We start from the raw sequence: 15,177 nt of genomic DNA, 5'->3' as shown, positions 1-15,177 counted from the left end.
GTGTGTCAGCATCTGAGATGGGCCTGAACCCGCGGCTCCTGCATCTCCAGGTCCTGCCGCGTGGCTGCAGGTCTTGTTGGAATGATCACAGCCTGTTGTTCCTCATCCACAGCTGCAGAGACCCATCCCGAGTTATGCCGAGCAGAAAACTGGGGCTCCTCAGACACACACAAAACTTCTAACTAAAATAGACCACAGTGCTGGGGACTGAACTGTACCCCCCCACACACAACAAGGTTCATCTGTTGATGCCCTCACCCACAATGGGACTGTATTTGGAATAGGGCCTTTCAGGAGGTAATTAAGGGCTGCCTTAGTCTGTCTGGGTGGCTTATGAACAACAGACATTTATTTCTCACAGTTCTGGAGGCTGGAAGTCAGAGATCAAGGCACAGGCAGATTCAGTGTCTGCTGAGAACCATCTTCTGGTTCACGGCCAGCCGTCTGTCACCGTGTCCTCACTGGCAGTGGGGCAGGGACCTCTCTGCAGTCTCTGTTGTAAGGGCACTGACCCTGTAACAGGGAAGAACCAAATCAGACTACATGTTGGATCTGTTTCTTTTACTTTACCTTTGCTTTCTGCTGTTTTTTGTTCACTAAAAGGATACTGTCTATACATAATGGCCTGCCTCAGGGAACCCTGCCCCTCTGCCTGAATGTTAAACCAAAGTGCCTTTGTTCAGGGAAACATCCGGACCCTGTTCCACCTGTGGATGACTACAAGAAAGAAGAAATTAACACATCACCTCCCCGAGGCTGGCCATTCCAGGTGATATTTGCAAAACTTATGGCCTTTTACTTTACTTCCCCATCTCCCCCTCTCTGTGCTATAAAAGAAACTGGCATCCAAACCCTGAGAAGATGATTATTTTGAGACTTTAGTCTGCCATCTGCTCAGTCTGCCGCCTTTCCGAATAAAGTCGTATTCATTGCCTCAACACCTCGTCTCGGATTTATTTGTTCTGAGGTGAGCAGAGCAAGCATGGACTTGGTAACAAATTTGGCAAGCCAGCCAGGAAACTTGCTGCTCGTGGCTAGCTGGCCCCAGTGAGGGAACATTGGAGCAAGGCCCTAGCAGCTGCCAGGACCATTTGTCCTGAGGATCTTCCCTTCAAAATTCCCTGAAGCAGCACCGGCTACCCCAGCGCTTGGCAGTTGAAGCAAGGAACCGACCAACTTTTGCAAGTCCTCGGACTCGATTTTGTAGGGTAAGTCTACCCAATTTGGTAACCGGTTCATTTGTTTTCGTCTTGGTCTTGTTTTGGTTTTGTGTATCCTTTTGTGTTGGGAGTTGACAGACTCGACTTTGTAGGGTGAGTCACTCTGGTGTGCATACTGGGAACATATTCCCCTCTCAATTTGGGCTTTTTCTTTACAGGATAAGCCAGTTTGTTTGATTGGGGTACCCTGTTCCAACAGGTACCAGGTACAATTCCTCCAAGGGGGAGTCGTTGTTGGACTCTGATTTGGAGCCGGTTCATTGGGATCTAGTTCGTTGGTTTTGTAGGGTAAGTCTACCCAATTCGGGAACCGGCTTGTTGGTTTTCATCTTGGTTTTGTGTGCATCAATGCTAGAGTTTGTTTGGACCTTTTGTGTTGGAATTTGTTTGCGCCTTTTGTGTTTTGGTGTTATCAAACTTATAAAAATGGGAAATACTCCATCTATCCCGAAGGAGAGCCCTTTGGGGCATATATTAGATAAATGGGTGAAACATAGCCGTGAGCCTATGACTAAGAAAGACATGATGTACTATTGTAATAGGGTGTGGACCCAATATTTAAGATCATAAGAGCAATGGCCCCTGAATGGCCCACTCAATTATTATATGATCTCACAGTTAGAAGTGTTTTGCAAAAGAGCAGGCTGCACTGGCAGTTGTTCCAACTGCCCCCCAGCCCCACGACACGCGGCCATCATATTCACTGCCTTCTATTTCCCCTACCCATGGGGATCAAATAGAAGTTTCTATGTTAACCTCCAGAGCACAGGAGCCTGATTTAGTATCACCATCTAAGACCCGACAGGACACCCAATTTGGACCGAGAGCCACTTCTGCAGCAGGGCAATTTCCCTTGTGCCAACATCCTGTAAGAGGCCAGGGACTCCCTTGTACTTGAGGCATCCGATTCTAGTTTCCCTACAGGAGCCCCAGGTAACTTGCACAGTGGGGAACAAGTTGATTGACTACCTTCCCTATTTATCTTAAGAGGCTTGTAAATATTACACAAAGGGGAAACAAAGTATGCTAGGAAAAACTTGCCTGTAACTTTGAGATGCAAATGACCTACCTAGTCTTCTCAGGAACCCTCATCTCTTCCATCTTTTCAAAATGCAATCTTTAAAAAGAGGGTAAGGTAATTTAGAAATTGACTTGTCAATGATAAATAAAAAACCTAAGTGTCTTTTCTGTAAAAATTCAGCCATCTAGACAAGTGAGCTTGATTTGTTCCATTCTGCCAGAAACCTAATCTTAATTCAAACTCTTTTTGTAAACTGGTGGGCTTTACACTGCTGTACCTGACTCAGGGCTGAAATTTTGAAATGAAAACTATGATGTCTCTGTTTGTCTCCTTGTATGAATCTTTTTGTATAACACTGCTGAGGTTGATTTGTGGATGAACTCTATTTAATTGGCTTAAAGACAAGCACAAACCAAACAATTCTAAATACAAGAAAAATTAAGCTAAATGAGTTTCAGGTTCACATGAACTGAGAAATACTCAGTATTACTGTTTGTTAATCCAATTAATATAGACATGTCATTAGAGTCATCACCATTAAGTTTAATACTTTTATTGTGCCTAGGTTTTATATAAGCTAAATAAAATCTTGTTATGTGTCTTGCAAATTTGTCAGCAAGGAAAAGTAACTTGATGTGAAGAAACTTTTAAGGAAAGAAAATGCAAATGAAATAAGAGCTTTAGGTGAACTTTTTAAAATAATCATCTTTTAAGAATGTCTATCTAAAATTAATCTCTCCAGATACTCAACAACTTGAAAGTTAGAATAGTGCTAAAATAAGTTAAGTGATGGAAGGTTTATGGAAAGTGGACCCCAAGAAAAGAGTTTTGTACATGGTCAGGATTCACTAAGTTTAAAATAAGTTTAATTGAGTAAATAAATTTTAAAAGTAAGTTGGTGCAAAACTTGAATTTGGCTTTTCTCTCTGTTAAGACAACAAGGTTTCTTAAGATTTTGAACTGCCTTTGATAACAAATTTTAAGTTTCTCTACCTTTTAAGTGATCTGGTTCTGTATTTGCCTTTGAAATCTTTTATTGTTACTTCGGCTAAGCGAGTAACTATTGTTTCACAGTGACCTGTAATCCTATCTGACTGTTTTAGATCCTTTTGATATTTTTTTACAAAACTTCCCAAATCAAATTATAATGAAGTTCCTTTGACCTCTAGCTAACTCTGGGATGCTTCAAAGGACCCCTGAAACACCCTAAAGAGAGATATTAACTAATTAGGTTCACTTGGTATGTTAAACTACATGGGAAGTGTTGTCAAACAAGTAATAAATCTTCTTAGGTTATATTTTATGGCAAATGATACAGGTATTCTAGAAATTATATGGAGTTCCTAAAATTTGGTATGTCCTGGTAAAATGTTATCAGTCATAATTCTAGTTATTATCTGAAAGTGTTGCATGTCACAATAGTAACCAAATTACTTTGTCAACTGCATGGTAATCAGATTTAAATGTGCCTTCTTAAGTATTTTGTCATTATAGACAGTTATGGTTTCACTCTGATGCCTTGGCAAAAGTGCTTCCTCTCCAAGATTTATAGAAAGGACCTTTGGATAAATACAAGTTTCTGGCTTTCAGACCATAATGCTGAACTGGGTAAGAAATTGAAGAATTCTAATGGGAAACCTGATGGCTTCATAAAGCGGTTAACAAGAAGGATTAGTTACATAGGACTGAGTAAAGTGGTGAATATGGTTGTAATTTTTATGGTTTCTATCTGAAAAATGACTGGTTTAAACCTGTGTTTTCCAGGTGTAAGGGAAACCTTCCCCTTAAACTAATTATGACTTACAATAATTTGGTAAATTATACCTTTGTAAGCCAAATTGTTTGTACTTTGTATCTCCCTGCTGCACTATGTCTTTGTCAATGTTACTAGCTGCATTACTTATATCCTGTCTATTTTATAAGATTGTTGTCTCTTACAGTACCCAGTGTGTAACCAGGCTTCCAACAAAACTTCTATGGCTAAACGAGGAAGTAGATCATATTTATAACATAAGATAATTGTAATAGTGTGATTCTAGCTATGGGAAGAAGCAACAAGGGAAAATGTTTCCTGGATCATAATTAGATAGAGGATCCAGAGAATCTTTAATTATCAATAGGGCCTAATCCAAAATCTAGCACCTGGAGTGACATATCAAGAATTTTCGCCTGACCTGGGATGAGCCTCCCAGCGCTGTTGACAAAATTTGATCCTGAAATGTCTCCCAAATATTGGTCAAAACCCTGACCAAGAGGAGACGATATGAGAAATTGAGTATTTCCTGCCACATCAGTCATTAGCGATTTCAGCCCTCCAACGTGAGCCTGTGAGCCCTGAGGGAACTCCGGATATGAAAATACAGGATACAGGCCCCAGAGAGCTGAGATGCATATCAAGAGAGTGATTTCAGTGAGCCCAGACTCCTGCATTTTCCCATACAGAGAAAAATGCTAAATTCCTTAACTTGAGATGGTGCCTCCCGGGCTTGAAGCCCTCACAATTCCCACTGAATAGATCATATAACTCTCAACTTCTAGGTTGTGAGGGTTTTTGGTTTGTTTGTTTTTGTTTTTAAGGCTACAGGTGTAAAAAAGATACTTTCCAGAGAGGAACAGAAGAGACAACGTTTGGAACACTGGCACCGATGGCGGACACTCCCAGAAAGATCCATCTGACGAAGCCATTAGAATGGTCATCACCCCTTTTTCCACAAGATTATGGAACGGACACTGACAGTGGGGAATTGTAACAGCGAAGAGCCAAATCTGACTACACGTTGGATCTGCTTCTTTTACTTTAACCTTTGCTTTCCCGCTGCTTTTGTTCACTAAAAGGATACTGTCTATACATAATGGCCTGCCTCGGGGAACCCTGCCCCTCTGCCCCTGAATGTTAACCCAAAGTGCCTTTGTTCAGAGAGGCATCCTGACCCCGTCCACCTGTGGCTGGCTGCAAGAAAGAAGAAATTAACACATCCCCTCCCCGAGGGAGGCTGGCCATTCCAGGTGATATTTGCAAAATGTATGGCCTTTTTACTTTACTTCCCCATCTCCCCCTCTCTGTGCTATAAACGAAATTGGCATCCAAACCCGGAGAAGACAAGACGGTTGTTTTGAGACTTTAGTCTGCCATCTTCTCGGTCCGCCGGCTTTCCCAATAAAGTCGTATTCGTGCCTCAGCACCTCGTCTCCGATTCATTGGCCTGTTGTGAGGTAAGCAGATGGAGCTTGGACTCGGTAACAACCCCATTCCCCAGGGCTCTACCCTCTAGACCTGATCACCTCCAAAGCCACCCCCCCGCCCCCCGCCATCATACCATCATACTGGGGGTTAGGATTTCAACATATGAATCTGGGGGGAGACAAACACCCAGTGTATAGCAAGGGTGGGGCCCTAATCCTACAGGACTGGTGTCGTTGTAAAGAGAGGAAAAAGAGACACCAGTGATCTCTCTCTCTCTCTTTTCCTCTGTCCCTCTCTGTGCACACAGGGGAAAGGTCATGTGAGGACAGAGAGAAGGCCGCCATCCACAAGCCAGGACTAGCTCTCATCAGAAACCAACCTGACGGCACCTGGGTCTTGGATCTCTAGGCTCCAGAACTGCTAGATTTTGTTCCGGCCGCCCCCCGTAGACTAACACAATAGGACTATCACTTTCTTCTTTCCTACAACCGAGCCACAAAGCGACATCTTTGCTGGATAACACCACGCAGCCCGCTGAACACGTGAGTTGAGTTAGGAAGAGAAATGTCACCATGAGATCAAAAGCATAGAGACCATGGACCTCATTCTCGTCACTTGCCATCACTCGCAGACATCCAGACGCCTACGACCTCTCTCCCGTCTGCTGGCCAAAGCTCACTTTTAGGGAGGACTTTAAAATCCCTTCCCTCTAAGTGTCATAAATAATATAATAGCACGGGGCACGAAGTTGCTTAGGGACATGAGAATTTAACTGAGAGCCCAGTGTTAAGCTAAAGGAATGACAATCTAACCGTGAAGTAATATCTGGCATCCACCTGTCCAACAGCATAACTGTTGTGAGCTCAGGGTTACCCTCGACAGCAGCACAAAGCTCTGGGATGAGAGGACGGAGAAGCAGCCACCTCAACCGTGGGAGCCCCAGGTGACGAGAGATGGTACACAGTAGGTGATGATGTCACGTGATGAAGGCACTAATATAACTGTGGACCAGGTGCTGTGGGAGCACAGGGCTTCCGACTTGGGCCAGGGAGTGAAGGTGTGCGTGCGTGTGCATGTGCATGTACTTCTATATGTATGCACACATACACACAAAAACAGAAAACATTATTACAGGTACTATTATAGGCATGTGTACATTATCGTATTTATGTATTGTGTATACATGTGTATATGTATACATACATATACACGTAAAATAGATGTTATTATAGACATGTATTATAGGCATGTGCACATGATACATATGAATATGTGTACACGTGTATATGTGTGTGTACATCTATTATATGTACAAATGCACATACATACCCACACATAAAATAGATAACATTTTATTTTAGGTATTATAGGCATGTGTACATTATCATATTTATGTATTGTGTATATGTGAGTGTGTGTATATCTATTACATACACATAAAATAGATATTATCATAGGCATGTATTATTATAGGCATGTGTACATCACATGTATGAATATGTGTACACATGGGTATATGTGTGTGTGTACATCTATTAGATGTACAAATGCACACACATACCGACACATAAAATAGATAACATTTTATTATAGGTATTATATTATAGGCATGTGTACATTATCATATTTATGTATTGTGTATATGTGAGTGTGTGTATATCTATTACATACACATAAAATAGATATTATTATAGGCATGTATTATTATAGGCATGTGTACATCACATGTATGAATATGTGTACACATGGGTATATGTGTGTGTGTACATCTATTAGATGTACAAATGCACACACATACCGACACATAAAATAGATAACATTTTATTATAGGTATTATAGGCATGTGTACATTATCATATTTATGTATTGTGTATATGTGAGTGTGTGTATATCTATTACATACACATAAAATAGATATTATCATAGGCATGTATTATTATAGGCATGTGTACATCACATGTATGAATATGTGTACACATGGGTATATGTGTGTGTGTACATCTATTAGATGTACAAATGCACACACATACCGACACATAAAATAGATAACATTTTATTATAGGTATTATAGGCATGTGTACATTATCATATTTATGTATTGTGTATATGTGAGTGTGTGTACATCTATTATATGTACAAATGCACATACATACCCACACATAAAATAGATAACATTTTATTATAGGTATTATAGGCATGTGTACATTATCATATTTATGTATTGTGTATATGTGAGTGTGTGTACATCTATTATATGTACAAATGCACATACATACCCACACATAAAATAGATAACATTTTATTATAGGTATTATAGGCATGTGTACATTATCATATTTATGTATTGTGTATATGTGAGTGTGTGTATATCTATTACATACACATAAAATAGATATTATCATAGGCATGTATTATTATAGGCATGTGTACATCACATGTATGAATATGTGTACACATGGGTATATGTGTGTGTGTACATCTATTAGATGTACAAAGGCACACACATACCCACACATAAAATAGATATCATTTTATTATAGGTATTATTATTATATTATAGGCATGTGCACACCATTATATGTATGTATATGTGTACATATATGTGTATATGTTTGTGAGTGTGTATGTGTGTAAAAGCCATTACTAAAAGAACAGCTGATGCTCACTGGATACTTAAATACCACATGCCAAGTCCACTGTTCACTTGTGTTTAATCCTCACAACAAACTATGCTGTAGAATAATACTATTAGCCCCGTGTTTGTGAACAAGGAACCCAAGGCCCCAAGAGGTTCAAGTGTCCGGATGACACAGCAGCGAGTGGCAGAACTGGGTTTCTCCCCCGGAGCCCGAACATGGACCGCGTGCACACGTGAGCCCAGTGATGGGTTCAGGGGCCATCACTGCCACACGAACCCAGCAGGGCTGGGCCCGGGGCCTGTGTGAGGGGGCGGGCTGGGCTGGGCAGGCACCCCCAGCAGCTCAGACAAACTCCCACCCTCCCCGGGGGGTGCCAAGCAAGAGCTCTGTGATCAATGCCAAACGGACATCATCTAGTCTCCTGGACAGACTACTGTGCTTTTCTCTTCGCAAAGTAGCTGAGCTCAATGCCCCATGAAATCCATGAATGTTTTGTTCCAAGTAACTAGTAATGGGCCTGGCGCAGCATGTAACATACAACATGCAGGGAAACGGAATAGGAGGTGATGACATCTGAGGAGAGATACATGAATTTTGTAAAAAGTGAAACAGCTGCCAATTCTTACATGGAATAAGAATCTGTCCCCTCTGGGAAGTAGCGCTCAGGATTTGCTTAAGTTAGGAATTTAAGGAGCAAATATTTATGGGTCCCTACACAACTGATGAGCCGGAAAAAAAATGTGCCAGAATTCATCTTCTAATTTTAAAAAGTGACATATTAATTTATTTGGCTCTGTTATTAGGCTAACCCCTAGACCATAGTAATTTAAAATAAACAAATGCAAAGTGGCTGATCCTTAACCAACACTCTGGAAAATATCCTTTCCCCCTTTTGCTGAATAGAGAGAGAATAAATCAGTGGAAAAGAATTTGTGTAGAAGGTGACAAACTAAAATGTGAATACTTTCAGTCAAAGTGAAGACTTAGTCTGCTATTTCAGGCAAGACTCGATACATAAATATGAGATTGGCAACACAGCATCACATTTAACTAGGATTAGACTGTCCTAGCTGTACCAGAAACTGTGTTATCTTGAGTAAGTTATTAAACTCTCCAGGTAAAAGTGTCTTTAGAGAAATGGAGAAAATAACATTCATGAGAGGTGATTCACAAGCAGAAGATGAGTCGGTCCACCTCATCATTATCAATAATTAGCAGGACCTTCTTCTAGTGGGAATTCCAGGACATGCACTGCGAACCACGGCTCTGTAATCACTATCTGTGGTCTCGCCTTAGCTCATTCGTCTAGTTTCTCCACTTAAAAAGCATTCTTTCCCTCAGTTTTTTTTTTCTTCCAATATCTATCAATTCCTTCTTGTATCTCAGACAAAATGTATCGACCACCTTCCTGGTTTCTAACTTCTACCCCTTTCATTCCTTTCAAATCAATGGATAAAAGAGTATTTGTTTCCTGAGGACTCAACTCAGACACATTTCTTTATTTGTAAAGGATTAATCTCAGATACGTTTCTAAAGTTCCGGTCCTCAGAATGACACTGAAATACATGGTGAAGTGTATTTTTCTATTAACACGTAGCACATCCTCCTTATGTAGAATTCTTGGAGCTGTTTTTTTTTTTTTTTTTTTTTTTTTTTTTTTTTTGCGGTACGCGGGCCTCTCACTGTTGTGGCCTCTCCCGTTGTGGAGCACAGGCTCTGGACGCGCAGGCCCAGAGGCCATGGCTCACGGGCCCAGCCGCTCCGCGGCATGCGGGATCCTCCCGGACCGGGGCACGAACTCGTGTCCCCTGCATCGGCAGGCGGACCTTGGAGCTGTTTTGAAGCTATGGATAAAGTGGTGAATCAAACAAAAATGACATGTGCTTAACACCGCGAGCACTGGCTGTGAATTCCCCAAAGGGTCAGCGCATCCTCGTCTTGTCTGTAAAGGAGAAATGTCAATACAAACCAGCCTTAGAGCAGTGGTATAAACAGTACCTCAAAAACATGGGATTTCTGTGGGAAGCACCACAAAATAGCAATATATTAATTTCATTACATAATCTAAGAATAACCTTAGTAGCAGAAAACACAAACTGCCTATTATGCATATCTAATATTTTAAAATAATATATCACAAACACAGGTCCACATCAAGGAGGGAAGGCTAACGCCAAAACTGTGTGATCAGCTATTTTCAAGTTTTCTATTGACATTTGACTAGTACTTCTTTGTTAATTTGGGGGAATCACCTAGGCATTTGTGAGGACCCAAACCAGAGTGCAAAAATAATAATTGGAGGAAAAATTTTTAATTGAGAAAAGTCTATTTTCTGAGCACGAAGCCAAGACCTCGGTTTTCGGGGCAGCAGTGGGACCCCTGAGGGTGGGTCCCAGGCAGCACGTGCACAGATGCACAGAGGAGAGGGTCGCTCGCTGTGTCCCCTTGGGGGCCTTGGGGTCTGGGGAGCTGTGGAAACCACAGTCATTGTGTTCCTGTCATAGGGCTAATTCTAGTGGGGAAGACAGACGTGGAATAAGTACTTCTAGTTGTGACAAATGTTCTGAAAGCAAAGTGCAGGAGCAGTGTCCCTAAGGAAATGACATTTAAGAGAGAGAAAGAGTTAATCACATGAGGAGGGCCGTGGGGCTGGGGTTAAACGTGCAGAAGAGAGGCGTGGGCACCTGGCTGCGCGCTGATGTGGGATAGAAACTGATCCAGAAATTGAATATTGGGCCACAGCGCTTGAAGCTTGTCGGGGAGGGGATGGTAAATTCAGATGAGGAGGAGGAATAAGCGTGGTGATGCCCCATGACACCAGTCCTCATAGGACACATTGTGGATTTTGGAATGGATCTTAAAGAAAAGAGAAAGCCATATGAGATTTTTAAAAGACGAGCTTGGCAACACTAGGGAAATGAAATGTGGGAACCAGACGGCAGGCCATTGTAGTAACCCAGGTGTGAGATTATGGGGGGTTTGACTGGGGTGGCTGTAGTGAGGATGGAGAAAAGTCAATGGATTTCAGAGGAAAACCAAGAGGACATGGAATTTTTAAAAGTATTTTCATAGAACAATTTAACACAGAGACCAGGAGTATGAGCGGACCCGAGAAACAAGTGGGGTCGCTGGACTCACTGAGGGTCCACTCAAGGCTGACAACTGTGTCACCTACCCCCAGAAATAATCTGCAGTCCAGGTGTACTGGGCCACCCAGAGGCGTTGATTTTTCCAGGCAGCTGTGGAAAATGAACAACTCAGGAAAGTCAGTGGACAAGAGAGTGACTGAGAGTCTAGGTTCAGTCCAATCCCTATCAAATTACCAATGGTGGGACTTCCCTGGTGGTGCAGTGATTGAGAATCCGCCTGCCAATGCAGGGGACACGGGTTCAAGCCCTGGTCCGGGAAGATCCTACATACCGCGGAGCAACTAAGCCTGTGAGCCACAATTACTGAGCCCACGTGTCACAACTACTGCAGCCTGTGTGCCCAGAGCCTGTGCTCTGCAACAAAGAGAAGCCACTGCAATGAGAAGCCTGCACACCGCAACAAAGAGTAGCCCCCGCTCACAGCAACTAGAGAAAGCCCATGCACAGCAACGAAGATCCAATGCAGCCAAACAATAAATAAATAAATAAATTTATTTAAAAAAATTACCAATGGCCCTTTTCACAGCACTAGAACCACAAATTTTACAATGTGTAAGAAGACACAAAAGACCCTAAATAGCCAAAGCAATCTTGAGAAAGAAAACAGGAGCTGGAGGAACCAGGCTCCCTGATTTCAGACTATACTACAAAGCTACAGTCATCAAAACAGTATGGTACTGACACAAAAACAGAAATACAGATCAATGGAACAGGACAGAAAGCCCAGAAATAAACCTACACACCTATGGTCAATTAATCTACGACAAAGGAGGCAAGACTGTACAAGGGAGGGATGACAGTCTCTTCCACTGCAGGGGGTGCGGGTTTGAGCCCGGGTCAGGGAACTAAGATCCTGCATGCTGCGCCGTGCAGCAAAAAAAAAAAAAAAAAAAAAAAAAAAGGAAATAGGTAATCAACAAGGACCTACTGTATAGCATAGGGAACTCTGCTCAATATTCTGTAACAACCTAGAAGGGAAAAAAATTGAAAAAGAATAGATACATGTATATGTATAATTGAATCACTTTGCTGTACACATGAAACTAACACAATATTGTTAATCAACTATACACTCTAATATAAAATAAAAGCTAAAAAAAAGAAAAAGAAGAAGAAAGCAAAGCAGAAAGAGACAACACAGGGTAAAACACACACTGAGTGATTGAGAAAGCAAGCTGGAAGGCTGGGAGTCCAGTGGTGACCAGATGATCAGGGATGTACTGAGGATTTTAGATAACTGTGGGAAGAGAGGGCTGAGGGGGAGATGGAGGAGGAGAAGGACGTGGACATGAAGGACTGGAGGAGCGAGGGGCTAGTGCTGGTGAGGTGCAGTGACCACATGGACGTGGGGGTCAGCCAAACCAGCAACAGGGTCACAGGGGAAGGGGCTGTGAGCCAGATGCCACAGTCCCTGCTGGACGGTGGAGAGCAGCAAGGATGAGACAGCAGACAGCCAAGGGGAGGGGGAAGGTGCTTAGCTCAGTAACTGCAACTGGTTAGAAACTATCATGTTACACACACACACACACACACTGCAAGTTTCACACTAAGGTATAAATCACACGTCGCCAAAATGGCAGACCAGAAGGAGATCACCACTTCCTAGCACCCTCTATGTCTGGTGCACTGGGGCGCTATGTCTGTCTGCTCAGCACACCTTCCCTTTTCCTTCTGGCAACAGCACCTCCCATTTCCTACAGAGAATGGCATTCCCACTCTCCTTACGGTCCTGGCCAGGCTGCCAGTGATGTGCCAACCCTCCAGCCTTGTAAAGTCAGGTGACCTAATCCGCAAAAATATGCATGTGTCTCCCGTGAATTTCACTCCTGAGAAGAGCCAGGAGAGGTGGAGATGAATCCACTCACCCAGGGGAACAGCTGTGCCCAGGAAACAGTCAGGACCCCCTGCTGCTGGGATGCCCAGAGCCCCCGGTCCTGACACTTGGCTGTTAATCTCTTCCTCGATCATGCGGGGGACCCAGTATTATTCTAACGCTTTTCTCCCTTCAGCTTGGCAGTGCTGGTGTGGGTTGCTTGTAACCCGAGCACTATGATACTGCCAGGCAGGGTGCTAGGTGCTTTATATGGGAATGTCTTTAATTTTGTGCTCATAACACCCTTGAGAGGAAGACACCATGATCCCACATTACGCACAAGAGGCCGTGGGGGTTAGAGTCGCTTACTCACCGACACACCGCCAACAAGGGATGAGGCGTGATGAGGACCTCATTGGATGCCAGGAGCCAGGCTCCTCCAGCTCACAGACAAGCAGGGATATTAAAAAGTTCCCTTTGTTAGGGAGGCAGGATGAATAGTTGAAGTGTAGGTTTTTTAGGGCAGTGAAACTATTCTGTATGGATGGATACAGACGGATACACATATAATGATGGATACATGACACGCATTTGTCAAAACCCATAAAACTGTACAACACAAAGAGTGAATCTTAATGTAAACTAATAATATGTCTATATTGGTTCATTAATTGTGACAAATACACCACACTAATGCATGATGTTAGTAACTGAGCAGGCTGTGAAGGGCAGAGGTATATGGAACTCTCTGAACTATCTTCTCAAGTCTTTAAAACTCTGCTAAAAAATAAAGTCAATTGATTTTTTTTTTAATAAAACAAAATTCCCTTCGCTGCCCCATAAGCTCAACATCTCAGATGCTTTCTGCTTTGAAGGATCTTTACTAGATATCAGCAGATACAACAAATTAAAGTTCTATATATTGTTTTAATGTATATATTATTTCCCTATTTAAAATATCTCATCATCACATAAAATCTGGATCTTTTATTCTCTGTTTGGTTATGCTGCAAATTCTTTTGTATTCCTGATTAAGAACAATTTAATTGCATACAGTCACCTAATGGTTGTTAAGTGTCATGGTGACCCTGAGAACATGCTTAGTAACCATGGTATTAAGCGAAGCTAACATAACCATCAGTAAAGAGGTATCGTATGTGTAAGGAACTGTACCAGGTGTCATGGGAGAAACAAAGTATATGAAGGGAAGGGTTTTTTTCCATTTAAGTATATCTGATTTACAATGTTGTGTTAGTGTCAGGTGTAAGCACAGTGATTCAGTTAGGTATTGTTTTCAGATTATATGCCATTATAGGTTACTACAAGATATTGAATATAGTTCCCTGTGCTATAGAGTCAGACCTTGTGGGTTATCTATGTTATATATAGTAGTGTGTATGGGTTAATCCCCAATTCCTAATTTATCTCTCCTCCGTCCTTCCCCTTCGGGAACTGTAAGTTTGTTTTCTATGTCTGTTGAGTCTCTTTCTGTTTTGTAAATAAGTTCATTTGTATGATTTTTTTTACATTCCACATATAAGTGATATTAAATGTCTTTCTCTGTCTGACCTACTTCACTTTGATAATCTCTAGGTCCATCCTTATTGCTGCAAATGGCAATACTTCATTCTTTCTGTGGCTGAGTAGGATTCCATTGTATATATGTACCATCTTAAGAAAAGTTTCCTCCCAAGGCTTTTACTGTCTAATTGGAAAGACGAAGAGTAAAATAGAGGCTAGAGGTGGAACAAAAATGTAGAAGCATGTGTGACTCGCTGTGAAATGGATGTTTTAACAGAGGTGACCATGACATCCCATGAAGGACCTGAAGGTCTCTCAGATCCAGGGAAACGGGAACAAGGAACTCGGCTTGTTTCTGTCGGAGAGCAAACTGTGTGATGCCCAGCAGCCCCCTTAAGTAATATAAGGTGCCCGTGGGGCACGGCTGACACGTGACATGTCCTATTTCCAGGGGGACAACTTCCAGAGGCTGTTTTTCTAGATTCACAGGACACAGCTTCGGAGTGGTCACTGCAGCAGCTGGGACCTTCTCCTGCTCCTCCTCCTCTCTGAACCAGAGACAAGTCACATCACTACACTGACTTTGTTAAGGAGGTCACTGCCTCATGTTAGGAACCTCCAGGGAGGGTT

The 15,177-nt window shown here is 42.3% G+C and overlaps 1 long non-coding RNA gene across 1 annotated transcript; it reads left to right on the top strand.

The window, feature by feature from the left end:
* The first annotated feature begins 999 nt into the window (after nucleotides 1-999).
* LOC129392392 (uncharacterized) lies at nucleotides 1,000-6,058 on the top strand. Its single transcript, XR_008618160.1, has 3 exons — nucleotides 1,000-1,208; nucleotides 4,819-5,454; nucleotides 5,733-6,058. It is a non-coding gene; the product is annotated as an uncharacterized lncRNA (long non-coding RNA).
* The last annotated feature ends 9,119 nt before the right edge of the window (nucleotides 6,059-15,177 follow it).

This window comes from Physeter macrocephalus, chromosome 9, assembly GCF_002837175.3.
Source record: "Physeter macrocephalus isolate SW-GA chromosome 9, ASM283717v5, whole genome shotgun sequence".
Classification (NCBI taxonomy): Eukaryota; Metazoa; Chordata; class Mammalia; order Artiodactyla; family Physeteridae; genus Physeter; species Physeter macrocephalus.
The sequence above is the reverse complement of the archived record's forward strand: the minus strand, read 5'-3'. Positions and strand labels throughout refer to the sequence as shown.